This window comes from Triturus cristatus, chromosome 10 (genome assembly GCF_964204655.1).
Source record: "Triturus cristatus chromosome 10, aTriCri1.1, whole genome shotgun sequence".
Taxonomy (NCBI): Eukaryota; Metazoa; Chordata; class Amphibia; order Caudata; family Salamandridae; genus Triturus; species Triturus cristatus.
The window spans coordinates 960,894,161-960,911,285 of record NC_140593.1 but is presented as its reverse complement, the minus strand read 5'-3'; the positions used below and the strand labels follow the sequence as shown (position 1 = coordinate 960,911,285).

At 43.1% G+C, this 17,125-nt stretch overlaps 1 protein-coding gene across 1 annotated transcript in view; it reads right to left on the bottom strand.

The window, feature by feature from the left end:
* SYT17 (synaptotagmin 17) overlaps positions 1–17,125 on the bottom strand; it is a 680,897-nt gene that overhangs the window by 609,267 nt on the left and 54,505 nt on the right. The window lies entirely within an intron of this gene.

The window sequence follows — 17,125 nt, the reverse complement described above, 5'->3', positions numbered from 1 at the left end:
CTAGAGGAGCAATACCTATTTTATCTTTGTGGCTCTTTCTAATTGTGTTTGTGGATCCAATCCTGAATTAAAATTGCTTATATTGTTACCAAATTGGCTGGAGCCCTTGGGCTTCTTGAGGACAAAAATGGCAAATCAGACAATACCGTTTGATAGATGTTCTCCAAATCTAACTCAACAAATGTAGAGAATGGCACCTATTGATAGCATCAGAAGCCAATCAAAAGGTGTAGGTACGAGCTGCAGTGTTGTCATGAACTTCAGTAACAATTTGGTAAACAAGCCGCCAGGGAATGCTTCACCATTGATATTGACTGTGGACAGGGAAGAATTTCCTACTGCTTTGTTCACCAAGTATACTAATAGTTTCTGAATTCATCCAATTCATGTTTATTTATAAATATGGGGAATATAAGAAAAGCTCACTGTAACCTGTATTGACAGTGAAGATAACCCAAAGAATAGCTTGCAGAAAAAATATCCATGCATCAAACTCTCTGTTAGGTCGCAAGCGGATATTGAAATATGCTCGCCTGCTCCACTGGTCCATTGGAGATAATATTCAAACAACTTATATTAACACATCTTCAGTAGATGACTGTAAGGAACATTCCAACTGAAGAAGGTAATCAAGAAACATCAGACTAGCACAGCACTGCACAGAAAAGTTATAACATTTTCCTTTCAGAGTAGGGTCGACGTTGTGTCCTGATCTTATTGATGCAGATCAACAGTTCACCAGAAAGGGATAGCAAGCAGAGTAGCTAAGGGAAACATAGTCACATATCCTGCTGTACAAGAAAAGTTGAGGACAGACTGCTTAATTTGCGGTGGTCACTAACACTCATTTAACCCTGGGCGCAGTGCTATGCTCCGGCCGCGGAGTGTGCGTAGCTTTGCCTACTTCGTGATCCGTGAAGTAGGCGTAGGGCATGCAAGCTATGCACACCCACGGCAGAGCAAGTTGCCCGCCACCCACCTCCCTGCTGCCCGCTTTTAAAATACATGAAGAATAATGTTAAACTTTTAAAAAACAAGGTTTAAGTAAATTAAATAACTTACCTGAGCTGTGGCGTCCCGGGGTTCCCTCTTCCTTCTCTCGCCGACGACTTCCTCACAAATGCGCATGCGCGGCCACCCGCGCATGCAAATTTGACAGCATGCGCGGGCGGCCGCGCATGCGCATTTGTGAGGAAGTCGTCGGGGAGAGAAGGAAGAGGGAGCCCCGGGACGCCGCAGCTCAGGTAAATTATTTAATTTACTTAAACCTTGTTTTTTAAAAGTTTAACATTATTCTTAATGTATTTTAAAAGCGGGCGGGAGGGAGGCGGGTGGCGCATAGTGGGGCTACGCGGAGTGTGCAGGTGGGCGTAGATTTGTCCCCACTCCGTGATGCTACGCGTAGCTTCACTATGCCCACTACGTCCAGCCTTACACTCATTGTGGGGAGAGGAACATATTTTTCATTATCAGACTTTGACAAAGGGCAAGAGAAAGAAATGTACAAAATGGAGGAAGGATAAGGAGGAGAAAGATAGGAAAACAAATGGAGAAAAAAGAATAAAAAAGAACGCACAGGAGTGGACAAGGAGACAGGAAGTGCAGGGTGAGGGAACAAAGAGGCATGAGGTGGAATCAAGACTAGGCAACCTTGGTACTCTGCAACTCAAGCATTTGTCAGCACCGTTTTCAAGCTCCTAAGAAAAACTTTGGGCACTGGCACTTAATTTTTTAGAAATAGAGCACTCAGAGAGGATACCTCTGATCATGAAAAGGTAATTTGTAATTAAAGATACAGAAAAAGGATAAATACATGCACTGGCAAAGCCAATAGGTTTCATGTAGCTCGGGTGTCGGCCTTTTAGGCTTTATAAATGCTTGATTTGTTACAGGTTATGTAAAACTTTATTGTTGGGGAAGCTGTAGACCCTTGTCAACCTCAAAAAACATTGCCAAACAGAAACAATATTTATTTTGTCGCAAAAAGCACACTTTGCTTTAACACTTGATAGAGCGCGACGTTATTCTGAAATTTGTAGGGGTGCACCATAATCACTGTTAGTCCGCACCCACATATTATTCAAATTAGTTTAGAGGTGACATAGAAATTTACCGATTCGGTAATGAGGCATACCTTCCCATTGATGGGAAGGTATGCCTCATTACCGAATCGGTAAATACCGATTCGGTAATGGGGGAGCACATGCAAGGGTGGCAGGGTGTCACATTGACACCCTGTTGCACCCCTGATTCGGCCATGTGTGCACATGTGGCACACAAACATGCCCTGAGGGCATGTGTGTCTGCCACATTGCACACATCTACGGGCAAAATATTGCATTTACACACATATTCGTCATTTACCACCAACTATTAGTTGGTGGTAAATAACGAATCCCCACACACACCACACAGTCCCCCTACATCTCATTTCTGTATTCGGAATTTACCGAATCGGTAAAATTACCGAATCGGTAATTTTACCGATTCGGTAAATTCCGAATACAGAAATTCTCCCCCTACATCTCAAAAGCCAAAATACCGGTCGGTAACGGTATAATTACCGAAAATCGGCCGTTACCGACCGGTATTTGGCTACCTACATGAGGCCCTAGGTCTTTGTTTTAGGAGTTAGGATGGTACGAGAAGCCAACAGGGGAGTGCATTGGATTTTACAGATGATACTTTCAGCGAAGAAGGTGCCTGGGATCCAAGGTCAAGCAAACCGTCGTTGGATGAAGTACAAGTTTCACTGGAAAAGTACTGGAAGAAGACCTGGCTGAAGAGGTGTGCCGAAGGGCGTGTTCTACGTTTTTGGGATTTTGTATTAGGGACAGTGCCCCGAGGGTGGAGCAGTTGAGGTTTAGATGGGAAGCTAGAAGGAGCATCTTAGAACGAGCTCTGACTAAGTGAATGTACTTCTAAGGAAGTCTTCACTTCTGACACCTTTTTACTCTCTTGCCTGGCAGGGAAATGTTAAGTAGGGACGTCACCTTAGAGATAGAGTAGGGATAGACTAACTATTTTCTTTTAGGCTAATGATTCCTCATGTAGATATTGGACTAACCATTGCATTTCTTATGCTCCTGGAACTGGTTATTCTTTTTGTTTTGAGTCGGATGAGACTCTTACGTAGACTTGCGTTTGTTCTAGTGCCCATTTATCTTCTTCACCTTGTGCTGAGGTGTCTGTATGTGCAACTATTTTTGGTTGCAATAAAATCCTACAAATTTTAGATTCGGAGTCAGTGGTCCTTATTAAATGAGACTTGATTCTGGTGATTATGTATCGAAAAATTGAATTTCCTCCCCTCTACACTATTTAGCAGATAAAAAGATCCTGGCGACCTGAGAGGAATCCTAGTAGAGAACCAGGTAGGCAAGAATACGGTCCTATCAGTTGGTAGCAGAGTAGGATGGTTATCTCAGATAGTGAGGGGAGATCTAGATCAAGATAAGAGATTTTAGAGGCCCATAGAAGTCAAGTGATGGTGACCCATCGGATGGTGAGCGGCGGACGACGGCGGCTGATGGAGATTGATGGAGAGTAGCAGTGCGGCGGATAGCAGCAGTTCGTGGAGGAGTGAGTATGAATAGGGTGAGATGTTTTGTAGATTGCGGTGTTGATTTGAATGTGTGATGTCTTTGGGAGTTGGAGTGAGTGTTGAGTGATTGTGAGATCAGGCTGTGAGCGCAAGCAGCCTGGAAAAATCTTAGGCTCGACGAGTAGCTTAAGTGATTGTGGTGTAGAAGACACCCGAGGTAGATTTTGTTGACCACCGAAAGGGGATTGTGAGACGTCATCGATTACCCAGACCGATGCTGGTCATGGGTTGTTGTATATGGAACTTTGAGTGATTGAAACCTATCAGTTGAGGCGATTGTCAGGTTGTTTCGCGGACAGACAGTTGCCAGTTGAGGTCGACAATTTCGAGAGACTGTCGGAGGCAGTCAGAGAAGTGATTTTCCGGTCGTTTCATGGACAGATAATTACTTCAGCGTATGAATGGGACGGATGCAAGGGTGAGACGTGAATTGTGAAGGAGGGGAACTGCTGCGAGTGGAGGAAGCGTGACGTCAGAAGGTGTCGCGCTGCGATAGGTCAGTTGGTGTGAGTCGCGCTGCTATTGGTGGATTGACATCAGGAAGTGAACGAAAACATTGTGTGCGATCGAAAATTTGTTAACCATGAAATGTTTTAAGGTTTCCCGAGAATTATTTAGAGGTGATAAACATGTGGTTACTCGAGGGGAGAAGAAGCCCCTCCCGAGGATACTCCGGCGCATTATATGGCAAGGAATGTGGGATTGCATACTATAATTTGGCTTGAAAATTGGCATAAAATGACACATGGTGAGGGAGAACTGGCTTTCCCGCGATATGGTACTTTCAGGCTGGAAGTGTTGTATCAGTTGAAATCTGTAATGTCTTTGTTACTACCTTTGCCGAGACCAACTCAGTTTGAGGCGTTGCATACATGGATTAGAGCAGTGCATGACAGGAAAAGAGATCGAAGTCAAGAAAGGGTGAAGAAGTTAATTAAGGCATTCCAGGATGTGAGGTGGGAGGCACAAGAGAAGAGGTGGAGAGTAGAAACGATAGAGGGAGACAGATTGCACCCGCTACTGGTAAAGACAGACAGCGCTAAGGCAAAGAGTGTGGATGACGATGACAGTGATACAGATGACAGTCTAGTAGAGAAGTTGTTGTCTGAGAGACCACCTCCATACAATCCAGATTCTTATGAAGGGAAGTCGGCTCAAGCAGAAGGGACTAGTGGATTACAGACTCAGTCAGAGGTGAGAGTAGAAGGGAAAATCTCGACAGGAACTGAGGTCACGAAAAATCAGCCAGTAGTAAAGACAGAGATTGTGAGAGGCGTGAGGTTACCGGATGCTCTAAAGGTACCGGTTACCATCGGGCCCATTGTCTCAGTTTACGACCCAGATCAAGAAAGAGTTGGGAGTCTAGTACGGTCAGCTGTAGGAGCAAGGAGTGTGGTGGAGGGAAATGGATCAGTGAATGGGATGGAGCAGACTCCAAAACCTATAGAATGGAGTACGCCACTGCCAGCCACCGCAGACTCCTCTAGGGGACAGGTGGATGCGAGGTCAGTGAGACCGAGGTCTTTGGTTGAGTCAAGATCAGATTTGCGGATATGGGCACCGCCGGTGAGGAATCAGAATCAGAGTGAGAGAACTGTAGAAAGTGAACAAGGTAATTTAGGAAATCTTTCCGGTTCTGGGAGTATGACAGAAGGGATTAGACCTCAAGAACAGGAATGCGAGTACGATGAACAGAATGGGGCAGCTTGTCGAGAAATACTGAAAGGAGCCTTGAAAGGGAGGATGCTAGATGTGGTAAGGTTGAAAGCGGAAGTAGACGAAATAATAAGTGGAAATCTGCCTCTTGAAAGGGTATACATGTATGAGCAAGATGAGTTACTTTTTGTAGCGAAGGATGTGACTCGCAAGGCAAGAACTGCGCATGAGAAATTGTCAGAATTGGCCAAAAGGTATGATGTGGATCTGTCCAAAACAAAGTCATCGCAGGGAAGCCATAGGTTGCAGTATAGCGACCAAGAATTGGAAGAGAAGAGGGTCATGGGGTTGAGGTCCTATATCAAGGTTTTGATTATAGCAATGTGTGCATGGATCATGCTTGACAAATGGGAAGAAAGGTGGTCTAAGAAGAAGAGTTCAAAAAGGATGATAGGAGAAACGCCACCTCCAGGTGGGGGGATGGTGGATGTAGGAAATTTCCCTTTACAAGAGGTACAGAATGGAGGGTACGTGCATGTGCCTTGGAGTAGGGGTGATTTGGCTGCATGTACGAATGGCTTGCGGGAGAAGCCTGTCGAGTGGTATAAGCAGGTTGACCGGTTTGTCAAGATCTCAAAGGTGTTGTGGATCGACTTGAATACGTTGTTTGATATTGTGGTTCCAGGTGATTTAAGGTCCGCATGTAAAATTGCTGTTGAATGGCCAACTTCAGAGCCCTAAAGAGATCCTGTTTCGAATGGTCCGTCACCCATAGTCATGAAGAAGTTTGAGCAAGTGATCACATGGCTAAAGTCAAAAATTTCTTCTCAGGATATTGATTGGGTTAAGATAGATCGGACAGTGCAAGAACCAAAAGAGACAGTGCATGAGTATTATGAAAGACTCTTGCAGGCCTTTAAGCAGTACAGTGGATTGGATGCCTTAGAGACTAAAGACATGGGACAGTTTGTTTCAAAGTTTGTGTTAGGGTTGAGACCAGAGTTTAGTCTTATGATTCAGCAACATCTGATTTGCTGGCAGAATAAGCCTGTAGATGAGATCTTACGGAATGCCAGGTACTGTAGTGATGAGATAGAATCGAAGCACAGGAAATTGAAGGATAAGTTGATGCTTGTCCAGATGCAAACGGTTCAAGCTCAGTCCAGTGGAGGGACATTAGGAAGGAAGCAGGGAAATAACCAAGGAGGAAATGAGAATGCCCGGAATCAGGGAAGACCAAAGTCAGCTGACCCCAAGACAGGGATGGATGTGGCGACATTGAAAAAGACCACCGCGTGTTATCTTTGTCACCAGGTTGGACATTGGAAACGCGAGTGTCCCTTGAACCCAATAAATCAGGTGCAGCAAGAAGTAGAGATAACCCAGGTACCTGTACCTGAAGTAGTTCCCACAGTGACTAGACCTAGGATGATCAAAGGGGGGACTAGTAGTCCGCAGGTGCAAGTTCCTCAGCCACCTAGGGTTCAAAATGTTCAGCAGGGATTCCGAACTTATCAACAGATGCCTTTGTTCGAAGGGAGTGAGGAATTTGGTCCAGACCCGTTGGCATGACGGTGCCTGAGGGGGGGGAAGACTGCACACTTGGAGCAGTCTTGGAGGTAGACCAGAGGGGACCATTTGTAGAAGCAGATGTTGATGGTCACCCTACCACCTTTTTGGCTGACACTGGTGCTACCCGGTCTACTGTAAGATCAGCAGTAGTCCCCAACCTACCCCTCTCGGGACAATCAATACAAGTTGTTGGCGTAGCAAATAAGAGAATGACTAGCCCACTGACAGAGCCAATTCCTGTGAGAATAGGAACATTCCAAGATCGACACCAGTTTGTGGTGTGTGACTCGAGTCCAGTTTGCCTGTTAGGGAGAGATCTGTTGTGCAAGTTGAATTGCAACATCTATTGCACACCAAAGGGAGTTGAAGTACAGACAAGAGATGATGACGCAACCTTTAAGGTTGCAAATCAGCATGTGTGCATAGAAATGTACCCAGCGCTGACAGTGGAGGAACTTCCACTTGACTTGAGGGATTCTGTGTCACTTGATGTGTGGGACTTCAGTGGAGAAGAGATCGGATTGATCAAAGGCGTAGAGCCAGTGAAGATACAGGTCAAGCCAAACGTAGAATTCCCTAGGACACCCCAGTATAATTTGTCACCTGAGACTATTGCAGGGATCAAGCTTGTAATTGAGTCTATGATCAAGCAGGGAATTCTGAAAGAGATCATGGGTAGCCCATGTAATTCACCTATCATGGGACTACAGAAACCAAGTGGGAAATTCAGGATCGTACAAGACCATGCTGTCCGGTGGTACCGAATCCATCTGTGATACTGTTTCAAATCCCATGTGAAGCTGAGTGGTTTACCATGATTGATCTGTGCCAAGCATTCTTCTCGATCCCACTCCATGAGGAAAGCCAATTTCTTTTTGCTTTCCGGCTGGAGAACCGTGTGTTAACATGGTGTCGTATCCCACAGGGTTATACAGAGAGTCCATCGATCTTTAATCAGATCCTGAAGAAGAATCTTGAAGGTCTTGTGTTGCCGCAGAACTCTGTTCTGGTGCAATACATTGATGATTTGCTTGTTGCCTCAGAAACAGAAGATGCTTGCAGAATTGATACCATTGCTTTACTGAATCATTTGGCTGAGAATGGACACAAGGTGTCCCCGAAAAAATTGCAGTACTGTCTGAGTGAAGTGCAGGATTTGGGTCACAGAATTGAGAAAGGCAGGAGAAAGGTGTCACCAGATCGTATTGAAGCTATTATGAACATGCCTGTGCTCACCACTCAGAGAGAAGTCAGAATGTTTTTGGGGATGGTTGGTTACTGTCGCCAATGGATTCCCAACTTTTCCTTTGCAACGGCTGACGCACAAGGACGTGAGTGATCCGGTACCATGAGACAATGACTGTTTAATGTAATTTTTGAGGCTGAGAGAAGCCCTGTGTCGCGCTCCAGCTTTGGGGATGCCTGATTACAACAAGGCATTCACATTGTTCTGATGAGAGAGAGAAGGTTGTGCATTGTCAGTTCTGACTCAGAACCATGGAGGTGTACGTAGACCAGTTGCCCATTTTTCAGCTACCTTAGATCCAGTAGCTTCTGCGTTGCCCGGATGTCTCAAATCCGTTGCTGCAACAGGTGTCAGTATTGAAAGATACGAGAGTATTGTAATGGGACATTCACTTACAGTTTATGTGCCACATTCTGTTGAACTGCTGATGACGAGGACCAAAACACAGCACCTCACAAACAACAGATTAACACGTTATGAGCAAGTTATACTTGCTGCAGAAAATGTGTCTTTGAAGAGGTGTTCTGTTTTGAATCCCGCAACATTGATGCCTATCCCAAATGTAGATGGTGAAGATTGTGAGGATCATGATTGTCTCGATGTGACTGAACTATGCACCAAACCGAGACCAGACATTGTTGATGAACCGCTCCCTGACCCTGATGAAATTTTCTTTGTGGACGGTTCATGTCTAAGAGACGATGTTGGTCGATTGAGAGCAGAATTTTCTGTATGTACCATCACAGGAGTGGTTGAAGCTGCTTGTTTAGAAGGAGTACACTCCGCACAGGTAGCTGAAATCATTGCTTTGACCCGTGCCTGTTTGGCTGCTGATCAGATTCGGATAACGATTTACACAGACAGTCAGTACGGGTTTGGTGTGGTTCACGATTTCGGACAGTTATGGTCACAGAGAGGGTTCATGATATCTTCTGGTTTGCCCATTAGAAATGGGGAATATGTGAGACAATTGTTGGAAGCATTGCAGTGTTCCAAGGAAATTGAGGTTGTCAAGTGTTCTGCCCACAGTAAAGGGAATGATTTTTTTTCTTGGGAAATAATTATGCAGATGAAGTTGTCCGGTTTTGTGCAGAACAAGGATGCATATTTACAGGAGGGTACACTGGAGAAAACCAAGAAAGAACCAAGCTCAGCATGATGTTAGCCATGGCCGATACATGGGAGGAACTAAAACAATTGCAGGATGAGGTTCCTGATCAAGAACGAGATAGCTGAATACGAACAGGATGTGAGAAGGGAGATGTGGATGTGTGGGTTTCGAGTGATGGACGAGCTGTGCTACCGGAAAATCTGTTGAACCCAATGGCAAGATTGATACATGGTGCAGTACATCTTGGTAGAGACGCAATGGTGCGAGTGTTCAGACAAACATGGTACAATCCGAAGTTTTGTGCGGTTGCTGAAGCTGTGTGTCAGAGGTGTGTTACATGTCAGCAGATGAATGCAGGAATGAAGACTGCTGTGACTTTGAGTCACATTGGGAGGTCAGGAGGGCCTTTCAATAGGATGCAGTTGGATTTTATCGAGATGCCAAAGTGTAATGGGTTGAGGTACATCTTAGTTGTGGTATGTGTCTTTTCAAGATGGGGGGAGGCTTACCCAACACGTAGGTGCGACACACTCACTGTAGCTAAGCTGTTATTGAGGGAACTTATCCCTAGGTTCGGATTTCCGACCTCTTTGGAGTCGGACAGAGGGACACACTTCCACAGTGAGATCATGAAATTGCTCTGTGCTGCCTTGAATGTGGATCAGAGATTGCATTGCAGTTATCGACCAGAGGCTTCTGGGATTGTGGAACAAGTTAATGGGACTTTGAAAGGGATGGCCAAAGTGTGTTCTTCGACATCCCTGAAATGGCCTGACGCACTGCCTTTGGTCCTCATGAGCCTTCGCAGTGTTCCTGATAGGAGAACGGGGTTGTCACCTCACGAGATCCTGATGGGGTCAATGCGATTACCAGCGATACCTGCTACTTTTTTGATTAACATCACAGATGATTTAATTCTCGATTACTGTAAGGGACTGGCTGACGTAGTCCGTTCTGTGTCCCATCAGCTGGAAGCAGCAACTGTTCCAGCCGCAAGTGACCTGTGCCACGACCTGTGCCCAGGAGACTGGGTGCTTGTCCGCAAGCACGTGAGGAAGCGTTGCCTGGATGTTAGTTGGCATGGCCCGTACCAGGAAATAATGGTCACGAACATGGCAGTGAAGTGTGGGGGACTGCCGAACTGGGTGCATGCCTCCCATACCCGCAGAGTTCCAGCACCCTTGGAAGAAACAGCCCCTCTCTTGAATGAAAATCCAGCTGAGGTGGCAGGGCCATCTGAGAGGGTAAGCCAAGCTGTGAGGGTTGCGGATGCAGTTGGTTGTGCACTAGATCGAGCTGAAAGGAATTGTGCTAATCAAAGCCCCAAATTTGACTCAGACAGAGAAAGTATTGCTGTGGGTGGAGTAGAGTCAAATTCTGTCGAAGAAGGAAGTAGTGCACAGGGTACCCCAAGGGAGAGCAGAGTTGCCGCAGGAGCGGAAGAGGTTTGGCCCATGAGTCAGAGACGGCTGAACTTGAGATTGGCACCTGAAAGAGATCTTGCCCCAGTTTCTGAAACATCTGAATCTGAACAGAGCGACGAAGAGCAAGCTCGAGGTGGTTTGAGAAGGTCCAGGAGAAGAGTGCCGTGTCAAAGGTACGCCTCACCAGAGTGGGCATTCGCCGTTACTGATGCCAGGAGTGTTGAGCTCAGGGAGACTGAGGTCCTTGACGCTGGTTGGCGATTCTCCGAACCTGAAAGTGGATGTGCTGTTGCTGGTTCCAGGGGTGGAGATCAAAGGAATACTGACTCTCACTATTCCGAATCCACCACTTCTGAGCAAGATTTGTGAGCTGATCTTGGAGACGTTGGTCTTTCCAACCTTTGGTTATGTACCACCGCATCAGGAATTAGTGGTGGTTCGTCTTGAACTTTTGCAGCGTGTTTTAGAGATCTTAGGAGCTGATCTGATTTTGGACAGACGGTGAACTTTCTTGTACATAAAAGTCTAAAGAAGATAGCCTAGGCCCGAGTGAAAGAAGAATAAACTTAGGGACTTTCCATCGAGACAACGAAAGAGGGCTAGGGAAGTCTTTTTGTGAACTATGTAAATAGGGAACTGAAAGTTGCAAGCGGATTTCCAGTTCTTGAAGTATCGTTCGAACTGGTTGACAAGCGATATCTGGAGGAGAAAAGAGACTCTTAATTGTTGCCGAAACCAACAACTTTGAGAACTTTGCAAAGATGGTAGATGCTGGAAATACTCACCGTAGGTCTAAATTAGTGATAGGTACATCATAGGGTTGGTAATAATTTCTATAGCCATAATAGTTATAGCCTCGTATATTGTTTCACATGAGCAGGAAGCAGAGGTACAGGGAACACCGACGCCTATCATTTCTAGCCAAAAGGAGGTCAGTGTAGGAGCTAAAAGAGCTTTACTAATCGAAGAGAGTCGTAGATTTCACATAGACCTGTCTAGAAGTGATTTTAAGCTTAATGCGTATGCGAAGTTGTTGTACGAGTATGTTGATGTGATGGATGCGAAAGACTGTTATGTGTGCATGCAGTTGCCTTCTTCAGTAGATGAGGGTATTAGATACCATCACCTTCCACTAACATATGGAATTTCTTGTAGTCTGTTGCTTAGTATCTTTTATGAAAGAGGTCAGTTTGATTTTTTCTTTTCCAATTACGATGCAGTACTTCCCGAGGTTCCAGCTTATAAGCATTTGAATAAATACGATTACTGTAAATCGGAAGACAGACTCCGGAAGTATTTCATACCATCTTTGGAACTGGATACAGCTTATGCTCACCGACATAATTTGGCATGTCCATTGTCAGATACAGAGAAGAAGTTTATAGGTCAAGTAGAAGATAGATATAGAAAACTAACACAAACACGAAATACAGGAGATAGTCCAGTAGATTGGACTGATGAGGAGAGATTACACAGATCTAAGGGGAGTTATGGACCCATAGCATTGGACCAGGTGCAAAAGGGGACGTTTTGTGTGAGACATCCTCAGACCTACTATGAAAAGGTTTCGGTAGGACAAAGTACGTGTGATCATGTCTTCACTATGGAAGACTCAGTTGAGAACTTTTTGCAAGACTCTGTGCAAGTGATTCCAACTGTGTATTATATGTGTGGAAGGAATGCCTATGTGAGGTTGCCTGCAAATTGGTATGGTACATGTAATTTGGCCATTATTTTTCCGAAAATCTATCATGCAGAAGATTTGGAGCTTTTGGAGACTGGACATCATTCTAGAGCCAAGAGAGCTGTGAGTGCAGGAGCAGTGATTGGGGATGTCTTGGGAGCAATAATACCGAGTTTGGATGTGGTTTTGAATGATGTGAAGATCAGAAGGCTGGCGACTGTGGTTGATGAATTGTCGATGAATACGGCAAGGTCCTTGATATTGGTGGATGGAGAGATGTTATCGATAAGGATGATGGTTTTGCAGAACTACCTTGCTTTAGATGTATTATTAGCAAAGGAGGGGGGAGTCTGTAAATTATTGAAGGTTCAGGAATGTTGTACGTATAATCCAGACAATAGCAAGGATCTGGAGACATATATAGACAACATTACCACAATTCATCAAGAGATTGAGGATCTGACCGAAGAGGGTGTATGGGAAAAGATTGGTAAAGGATTTGGTCGTGTGGGGAATTGGTTTGCGAATTTGGGAAAAGGGTTCCTTGGGTTCGTGTTAAAACCCCTTATCATTGTTGTGGTTTGTGTGATCTGTTTGTGGGGATTCATCAGAGCTTATAAGTGGTACAGAGGAAACCGAATTGAAAGGGCCCTTAGAGCGAGTGAAATGCGAATGGCCCGACTGCAGGACAGTCAGTACCAGAATATTAAGAATATGGAAAGATTCCGACGGGGGAGGATGGCGACAAGTACTGTTTAGGTTGGTTCTTTCTCCAAGGGAATTGATTGTGTGATGACGTTTGTCATCAAAGGGGGGAACTGATAGAGCGCCACGCTATTCTGAAATTTGTACGGGTGCACCATAATCACTGTTAGTCCGCACCCACATATTATTCGAATTAGTTTACAGGTGATATAGAAATTGTATTACTAGGATCGTTTAACATAGAGGTGATTCGAAATTTAACCATGATTTTCATAAGGAATAATGTTGTAGAGCATTGCAAATGTATTTTTGTAAATGCATAATGTTTGATTTTATGTAATGCAATGTATTGGTTTAAATGTGTGCCATGTTAAAGTTGCACGTGTAGGTTGCTTACTTACGTTTAAAGGAATCATGAACTAATGCTTAAATTGTGATTTAGGAGTGTGTTTAACAGTGTAAAGGCCTGATCGCATATATGTTTAAAGAGAAAGGCCTGTTCATTTCTTATGTTAGTTAACGTTGTAGGCCGAAAATGATTTCCCTTGGTAAAGGCTTTGGGTTTCAGGAGAATGGAAAATCTTAGAGAAGTGAAAAGTTTCTCATTCCCATGTTTCTGTTGCAGGTGTAAGGACATTTAGCTCGTTAGAGAGACTAGGTCTTTGTTTTAGGAGTTAGGATGGTACGAGAAGCCAACAGGGGAGTGCATTGGAATTTATAGATGATACTTTCAGCGAAGAAGGTGCCTGGGATCCAAGGTCAAGCTAACCGTTGTTGAATGGAGTACAAGTTTCACTGGAAAAGTACTGGAAGAAGACCTGGCTGAAGAGGTGTGCCGAAGGGCGTGTTCAACGTTTTTGGGATTTTGTATTAGGGACAGTGCCCCGAGGGTGGAGCAGTTGAGGTTTAGATGGGAAGCTAGAAGGAGCATCTTAGAACGAGCTCTGACTAAGTGAATGTACTTCTAAGGAAGTCTTCACTTCTGACACCTTTTTACTCTCTTGCCTGGGAGGGAAATATTAAGTAGGGACATTACCTTAGAGATAGAGTTGGGATAGACTAACTATTTTCTTTTAGGCTAATGATGCCTAATGTAGATATTGGACTAACCATTGCATTTCTTATGCTCCTGGAACTGGTTATTCTTTTTGTTTTGAGTCGGATGAGACTCTTACGTAGACTTGCGTTTGTTCTAGTGCCCATTTATCTTCTTCACCTTGTGCTGAGATGTCTGTATGTGCAGTTTATTTTTGGTTGTAATAAAATCCTACAAATTTTTGATTCGGAGTCAGTGGTCCTTCTTAATTGAGACTTGATTCTGGTGATTATGTATCGAAAATTGAATTTCCTCCCCTCTACACTATTTAGCAGATAAAAAGATCCTGGCGACCTGAGAGGATTCTTGGAGAGAACCAGGTAGGCAAGAATCCGGTCCTATCACACTGAAGATAATTAAATTGGATGTGGATCTGCTCCTTGTGAAAGGGCTGATTATTTTCACTCCTACTGAAGTTAGTCAATGGCTGAACAGCACTGACCAACTGCCCAATACTCTATGCTGTAGTAGCTAGAATAAAAAATGTGAATGATGCAATACCAAGCCAATGGATGAAAGGGCTGGCTGAAAGTCCCTACAAGTAAGTACATTACACAAATAATGTTAGTAAAATCTAAATGTCATGGCAGATGCCAGACCTAAAAATCAATGGTTCACCTGATCCTATATCAAGTGCTGTCTTGCCTGCACTCCATACACATGCGAGAAAAGAACAATGCAGACTTAAATGATTCATTAACACAGTTATACAGACTCTATGACTTTACTTAAAGGATATTTCTTATTCAAAAACCTAACCAATGGCATTGTTATTAGTCTGCCTTCCTTTCTACACTATATTTCATTTACAAAATACTTTAAAGGCACAATTATTAATTTTTTTAGGTCCTTGTTGAACCTCGAGTCCAAAAAGAGCTGAACGTTCATGTGGCTTCTGCCTGCCACAAATAATGTAACCTCAAGCACCAACACAAAGCAGTACCATTTGACGTAAAAGGAGAGACAAAGAGTTAGCCATTTATTGACAAAATTGCACAAAGTGAAGCCGTAAAACCTGGGATCAATCACAGCTTCCCTGCATAATCAAATCTTGTGATCCTGGGCAAATATTTTATATCACTGAGCATTCTTTTTCTTCATGTGACTACCTTCAAATATGTGAGTTCCGAATGTGTGCAAAAACCTCTTGTAATCGATGTAATAGATTATAATGTTGCTGTATCTATAATAAGCCTCTAGGCCACATACAGGGTGCACATGACACTAATGGAGTTGTTGCCAAGGTGGTGGGACAAGATTGTTTCTAAGTTCCTGTTTACAAATTGTGGACCTTTTTCCAAAACTGTATTTTGTAGTATATCTAGTAGTAAAACAATAGTACTACTAATGTACTAAAAAATGCTATTCACCAACCTACGTACAGTGGTCTACGCCTTCGCATCTTCTACCTTTTATGTGCAGACATTTCCGCCCTGAATATGGAGATCTCTGCACATGTAGGTATATGTTTTAGTAGTAAATGTGGGAGGAATGGGGGAGTAGCTGAAAAGAGGGGATATTTTTGACTAAAGGGGATGGGATTGGGAGAAGTAAGGAGGGATTAAGATAGGCCTAGGGAGGGACATACACCCATCCACAAAAGAGTAGGAGCATTGGTATTAACAAAATGCACCTCTATAGTAACTACAGTCAAAAAGGACCTAAAATAGTTTTTAAATGTAATCCACCCCAGAGCTGGAGTAAGTCCAGCACCATCCATTACCACTCCAAAGTACTGCACCACCCTCCCATAGAAAAAAATGGATGTAGGGACTTAAAATAAAACCCCACAGGAAATAATATTAAAATACCTTAATTTATTGAAACTTTTTAAGTATATATGTGTGTGGGTGTGTGTGTATATATTTTAATGTTAAAAATATATAAATAAATGTTGTTTGTTAAAATATTTTTTAAACAGTTTTTCGATTTAAAAATAAATGTAACTGAGAAAATTAAATTGAATTAATTTAAATTAATACTGTAAATAACTTTTTGCATATTTTAATGCATATTAAATACATATAACTGTTTTACTTAAGGTGGGTTTTATTTTATTTTAAATAAATATTTAGAAAGAGTAACTGTATTTAAAATAGTTAATTACATTTTTTCTTTTAAATCTAACAAATCGTACAGTAGTATTTTTTTATCTTAACCTACATTTAAAATCCATATGTAAAAGTGTTACATTTTCACGCAATTTACATATATTATTAAAAAATGTTTTACTTTGATTATCTTTTCAAAATTACCCTATACTTTACCATAGGGAGATCTTCAACCGCTTTACCAAGTGTGCAAAACATTTAATCTAATGCAGTTGTGAAGTCACTGGTAACTTTACAGCTTTATATGATGCTTTTACTGACTTCTCCTCCTGTTTCAGGAGGTGGCGACATGCACACCTGCACTTTTGAGTAACTTTAATTAATCAATAAAATATAAGGTTTCTACTTTTCTAATAAACAATAGTATTTGTTGGTTCTTTCTTTCAATATGTTTTTTAGTTTATTATTTGCCTTGTAAAATGTATGTTGTATCACTGTTGACTTGAGTATTTACACTGTGATGCCTGGAAATTCAGCAATATCATTGTGATCAGGGCGGAAACAGGAATGTTTCTCAGTTCATGTTTAAAACTCTCACTAAATGATTTGCAAAGCAGAGATATCTGCTGTAGTAAGGTGAAAGGCTTCTGCGTGTTAAAGACATACATTTAATACAGCATATCCTACTCTACCATGATGTTTGTTTAATGATTTGCATGCCACATATTTTCAAGGCTCGGCTCGCGATGGGGATCTCTGTGCCAAGCGGCCCACTGGCTCGGATCTGGCTCGACTCTCCCTTTCTGTTTGTTGGCTCGCTCACCCCTAGTCCTGGCAGCAGGTGTGCCAAGAACCACCAGACATGGTGAGCTTGTCTGCAAGATAGTCTACCTTCGTTCTTTTCATTTATTTGTAAACTGTGTGTCTCTAATGTAGCCCAGTTAAGAATGTGTGCCTGTCTGTGTAGTGACACATG